Source organism: Lacerta agilis, chromosome 2, assembly GCF_009819535.1.
Source record: "Lacerta agilis isolate rLacAgi1 chromosome 2, rLacAgi1.pri, whole genome shotgun sequence".
NCBI lineage: Eukaryota > Metazoa > Chordata > Lepidosauria > Squamata > Lacertidae > Lacerta > Lacerta agilis.
The window spans coordinates 32,907,834-32,914,213 of record NC_046313.1 but is presented as its reverse complement, the minus strand read 5'-3'; positions in this window follow the sequence as shown (position 1 = coordinate 32,914,213).

The following is a 6,380-nucleotide window of genomic DNA, read 5'->3' as shown; positions in this document are numbered from 1 at the left end:
CTTTTGGGTTCTCTCAAATACAAAGAGATGGATGGGGGCCTTGAACCAAAAGAACTTAGAGACAAAGTATATGTTTAACTCGGTTTTCCTTAGGTAGCAACTGAAGTCTTTAATAATATGGTGCATGCTCCCTGCTTCCTTGTGCAACGAGAAGTTTCGGGGATAGCGCTAAAGGGTTTATTTTTCCTCTTTGGAAGATCTTCTCTTCTTCTTTTTTTAGTTGCAAATGTACACCGTAGAAACATACAGTCACTCCTACATCAGGCAGCAGATCCCCAGAGAGCTACTTAAGCCGACCCCACCCCAAGGCTCAGTTTCAGTTAGTTCCAAACTAGAAACTCTCAGCCCACTGTTTTTCTGACACTGTCTCTGACAGTTCTGAGGCAGCTGTTGGGGATTTTTACACATACATCCCTCTGCATTGTCTTTGATTGAGGAGCCACCCCCTACAGTTGGATTACCCATAAAGATGTTGGATTACCCATAAAGCCCTCCAGATGTTGTTGGCCTCAAAATCCCATCAGCCTCAGCCACCATGGCCAGTGGTGTGGGGTGATGGGAGTTGTAGTCCAGCATACCTGAAGGAGCGTCTCCAACCCCATCGGACACCAGACACTGAGGTCCAGCTCCAAGGGCCTTCTGGCGGTTCCCTCACTGCGAGAAGCAACGTTACAAGGAACCAGGCAGAGGGCCTTCTCGGTAGTGGCCCCCGCCCTGTGGAACGCTTCTCATCAGATGTCAAGGAAATAAACAACTACCTGACTTTTAGAAGATATCTGAAGGCAACCCTGTTTAGGGAAGTTTTTAATATTTTATGTTTTATCGTGCTTTTAATATTCTGTTGGGAGCTGCCCAGAGTGGCTGGGAAAACCCAGCCAGGCGGGCAGGGTGGTATTATTATTATTATTATTATTATTATTATTATTATTATTATTATTATCCCCATCCCATCAAGTGTTCCACCAAGAGGACATCACTGTTCTCAGTTGCCCCTTCACAAGCTATTGCTTGGTGAAGGATACAGGAGATTCATTTAATTTGAAAGGAGGAGGGAAGGGGAGGTTGTATTCCAAGTATAGTTAAAAATTTGGAGAGCTATCTCTGTGCCACCTCCAAGTGTCTCCATCTCTCCTTTCCTCTTGATACTACCTAACCTTACAGGTAACTTTGTGCTTTCTAGATTTTCAAGGCTTGCAGTCTCCCTCCCATTTTGGCTGACTGCATGCGCATGTTGTGTCATGAAATGGCTGGTCACTGGCTGCGTTCTTCTCGCTTGCCACTTTCAATGTCCTCCTCTTCTTCTTTTGAAGCTTTCGTTCCTCCTGTAGGTAAAAAAAAAAATCTCAGGCACTCATTGTCCTTAGGCTTGCCAGTGAGTCATGTCTGCTTCTCTCCCACCAGCCCAGCCACTCAGCTGTGGCATCTTTATAAGCTGGCATCGTGAAAGCCGTCTTGGTTTGGCACGGCAAGCTGGGCAGGACCTTGCATTGTTATGGAAACCAGCTGAGATATGTCAGCAATGTTGGTAACATGGCAAAAGACATATTGGACATCTGTTCCGCTGTTGCTGACCTTGTTCCAATAAACCGTTGCACGATCTCTTACAGTGGTACCTCGGGTTACAGACGCTTCAGGTTACAGACTCTGCTAACTCAGAAATAGTACCTCGGGTTAAGAACTTTGCTTCAGGATGACAACAGAAATCATGTGGCAACGGCGCGGTGGCAGCGGGAGGCCCCATTAGCTAAAGTGGTACCTCAGGTTAAGAACAGTTTCAGGTTAAGAACAGACCTCCAGAACGAATTAAGTTCTTAGCCCGAGGTGCCACTGTACTTGTTTTGCTTTCAGTGCCTCCTTCTCCTTCTCCCTCTGCTGCTCCAAGGTGTTGAATATTGCGACTGACACGTCTGGCTGGTGTGCTGTCTCCCTTCCTGAGGGAAAATAAATCTCTCCCCTAACTCCCCACAGAGACTTTGAAGGGGAAATTTGCCATCCAGCTTGAGCCTCTCTTTTGCCTGATGGATCCATTCCAAGGTGTTAGCTATAAACATGTAAGCAAACTGAATAAAGAGCACCAGTGTTTCTCTTGTGTGTGTGTGTTACATGATCGGGCAGCTTTGAAGGATTTCTGCTACCACAGTGCAGTAATGATCTAAGTTTTCAAATTATAGAGCCAAGCCAAATGGCTTTGCTTGATGTGTAAAGCTTATAAATTTTCCATTGGCTGACAAGTCTTGGCAGAAGGAAGTTTGGGAAATGGAATATTTTAAATAAAAAAGTTGTTTGGGAGTGCTTAATGTAATTTAAGTTGAATTTAAATTCAAATGTAACCTGATAACATTCCTTCCTGATTTGTCCTTGCAGTGACTAAATAATGGTGACATTGCCTGGTAAACTATTCCTTTATGTGGTCTTTGTTTACAGGCCACGGTCCAGACTTACGTATTAGTGACTGAAACTTTCAGGGCCAACCACTTCCTATGTGGCAGAGCCCTCATAATGCTAGGCCATAATTCGTTAAAGTTAACCACAAGCTGCCCCACACACTTTCAAACAAACAATGACTTGTTTCTCCAAAGTTTGGCTGGTGTTTTCCATCTATTCTTGCCATATGTCCTTTAGGCTCGGTGACCTTTAGGCTCACCTGGAAAAGTTAGTGGCCAAAGAAACCATGATTAAGGAAGGGTCCTGGATTCACATGTAATGCTAGCCATAGATAAAACAAACCAAGGTTTATAAGAAACCATAGTTTCAGACTATATTTTGTTGGCAGTAAGCAAAGTTTGGATAAGTCACAGGATGGAGGTCACACATAATAAACCACTGGTTAATAAACTATGGCTTAGCATTATGTGCAGACCAGTGTCGGGCAACCATGTTAAATAGAATATGACAGATGCCAGGATGGCCTCAGTAACCCAAGAGGGGGGTGATGTCACATTCTAAAAGACCCTCTAGTTTTTGAGCACGACAGTCTCTTTCCATAACAATTGCACATGAATTCCTGCTCATAGAGTTTTTTTCACTCTAATGCTTTCTGAACTGGCATAGCGTGGGTTGTCAGTGCCCGGGGGCCACATGGAGGCGGGGGGCAGACAGACAGTTCTGTTCTGTTTCTTTATGTCCCTGTGCATGGCAGCTGTGGACATTTCCTGCTCTCCTGTTTCTGTGACCACAGTGGACAGCATAGGCCATGCAGTGGTCCCATCAAAGGACAACTTCAGAATCAGATTGTCTATCCGTTTGGCAGGCATCTCACTGTACCCTGAGACAAATTCTATCTCATAAAACATCTCTGCACTCATTCCTGATTGGTTGCTTGCCCAGATGTGGTACATTGCTGACTGTGTGGATACAATAAATAACAGGCTCTCCACATAGTTGCAGTCATCTGTTGAAAAGTATGTAAGTGACCACCATTATAGCTAAATAGCACCTCTGTTGTTTGCTGATGTTGCTTTCCTGTTTGTGGGTTGAATGGACTATAAACATTTCCTTTCCCCTCGAAGTTCGGAGATGGCGCTGGCTATAAAGCATATTATGGATGACACAAGCAGCTCGAGGCGCCAGTTCCCTTGGTGCACCATTGACATGAGCTCTCTTTGCTTGCCCACTCAAGCACTTTTGAGAATTGCCGGATAGGATGCTCATTCCCCCTGGATGCTCCTGGTCCTGGGTTATTGATTACAGTGCTCTTCTTGCTGAGAGGGACCTCCTTAAACATTTATGGTCTCATCATCTCCCTTGAAATATATGGAGGGTATCTGTAATGCGCTCCCAGTGGGATACTTTGCTACAGAAGCTGCTGCTCTTTCCAAGCCTCGGAACATAAGGGGAATCTTATTGCAAGATAGCCATAGTCTTTCTTTCATTTTCTTTCTGTCTGTATTTATACCGCACCCTTCAAATATGTTATTAGGGCAGCTTAAAGTAAAATATTCGAAACTTTGTTAAATAACGATTATGTAAAAGAAAAATTGTAAAGCCTGAGTAACCACCTGCCCTCTTGCATACTGTGAATCAACAGCTGGGAATCCTTTCCACCCTGAGGGCAACATTCCTCCATGGCTGGAGCAATGGATGTGACTCTTCCCTTTTGTGCAGGAGGTTACATTCCAGCTGTACAAGTGCCATAGGTTTGTACACACATACCTCCACCCAAGCAAGCTAGAAACATCATTATAGCTCGGATACCTTCCAGCCTGGTAAAAGCACTTAAGGAAGACATGGGCAAGGGATGGTGAGGAGTGTGGCCTGGGATAAGGAGTGTGGTCTTAGGGAGAGTCCCAAGGGTTGGCTGGAGCAACCACATTTGGCTCTTTGGCCGGTGGTTCCTCCACTGTTGCTGTAGAGCTGGCTCAAGGGACAAGAAGTCTCTGGTGCAGCTTCTGGAGGGAGGGACGTTCCTGTCCGCGTTCAAAACTCCCATTGTTCTAGGCATATTTTGCGACAGCGAATTTCATTAGCACGAGCAGTTGCTGAGCTCTGGGCGCAGTAGTTCGCCTAAGATTTCAAGATTAAAAGTGCAGAGTAGAAGGAAAGGAGTACCTTTTTCTGCCTCCCCACTTCCAGCTACTCTGAAGACTGGAGAAGAGACCCTCTTAAGAATATTGCCCGGGGGGGGGGGGGGTTGAACAGGGGAAGGGCCATGTGAAAAATGAACACAACATTTTAGCTGCAGTTCATTTATTTCCAGCTTTGTATTCGTGTTATAAAAAAGCGCGCCTAGGCTTTCCGTTGTTGCCTCCATAGCCTATTTTTAAGGTGCCATTTAGCTCCTAGCTTTCCCATCTCAGTTTCTAACACTGGTTCCTGTGTGACATTGCTACTGGATGTAGACTGGACTTTTCAGAGTTGTTTTAGCCTAAAGCTGAATTATTTTGAGGATGTTATGTAGTGGAAGAGGGAGCATGTAATATGGGAAAGGCTTATGCTTTTTATATTGCAAACCAGCCTGCAAACTTTGGTTGAAGGGTGGTATGGAAATTTAATAAGTAACAATGTCTCTTGCAGGAAAAAAAATACTGTCAGGAGAGTTGTACGGCATGTTAAAAAATACTTAGCAGATTTATTGACGTCATGAGGTTTTGTGGGCTCGCCTTGTGAGATGTGTGAAGTTGGCTATATCCTTGCTTGGCAGAGAGAGATGGCTGCCCATGAATATGAACGTGGAGGAGAAAAGGGTACAGAGTTGGGTTGAAAGGTCACGAAATGCAAAGGGTTCTGCCTGTGACATTTCCATGTAACGTTTAGTAGTATACAAGAGAAGTGCAGTGACCATTATGGCTGTTGTGAATGGTCAGTGTGCTTTTGAACTTTGAGTAGAAATGTCACAGACTGTATGTCTTGTATTCCGTGGCCTTTTAGTTTCACTGTTTACAATTTTTTCCCCTTCTATACCCACACAGTAAAGACTGCGGTTTGTTTGTAGGCTAGCCAAGAAAGCTTTGAAAGTGTGCTGCCGCCACCTTGTGGCTATTTATTTCATTTGAGTTACAGGTAGGGAGCCGTGTTGGTCTGCCATAGTCAAAACAAAATAAAATAAAAAAAATCCTTCCAGTAGCACTTTAGAGACCAACTAAGTTTGTTCTTGGTATGAGCTTTCGTGTGCATGCACACTTCTTCACGAAAGCTCATACCAAGAACAAACTTAGTTGGTCTCTAAGGTGCTACTGGAAGGAATTTTTTATTTCATTTCATTTCATTTGAGAAGAACTTTCCATGTCTGGAGGAAATATAATATACTTTTGACTGTGGAGCGTGAAAGGGACTTTTAGAGTATGTTTTCCTAATGCTTAAGCTTTCAACTAAAGAGATCTCATCTGCCTTGCCTACTGCTTGCTGTGTCCATATGGCATATCTGAAATACCTTACCCCTGGTGTCAGGAAAAGGGAGTTTCTTAAAGGTGAAATATTGAAGGCACAAATGCAGTCAGTTCCAATAAGAAAGAAAAGTGGGAGGCATATACGAATTTTGGGGAGGCTAATCCTGGAGAAAGGAACAGCACACCGACCAGTGAGAAATTTGTGTTTTTTTTTATAGAATGCTCCTGAAATAGCAGGGCATTTGCTGGTTGAGGGATGTTGGTCATAGCAAACATAAAGCAAACCAAACAGCTCTAAACCATGGTTTGCTTGCTTGTATATTTGGTAGCTCAAACCATGGCATGGTGTGCGTTTTTAAATTCTGGTTAACTCCAAACAGTAGTTGATTTGGTTAGGATGTTTGAATGGAATGGAGCTTTAGAGAGAGATCACTGACCTGAAGCCTACAATAGCTGGATCACCATCTACTTTGTACCAATAAGATGTTGTCACTTTTGTGTGTTGCCTCCTTTTGCTACCTGTCTGGAGGATTTAACCCTTCTCATGCTAGTGTT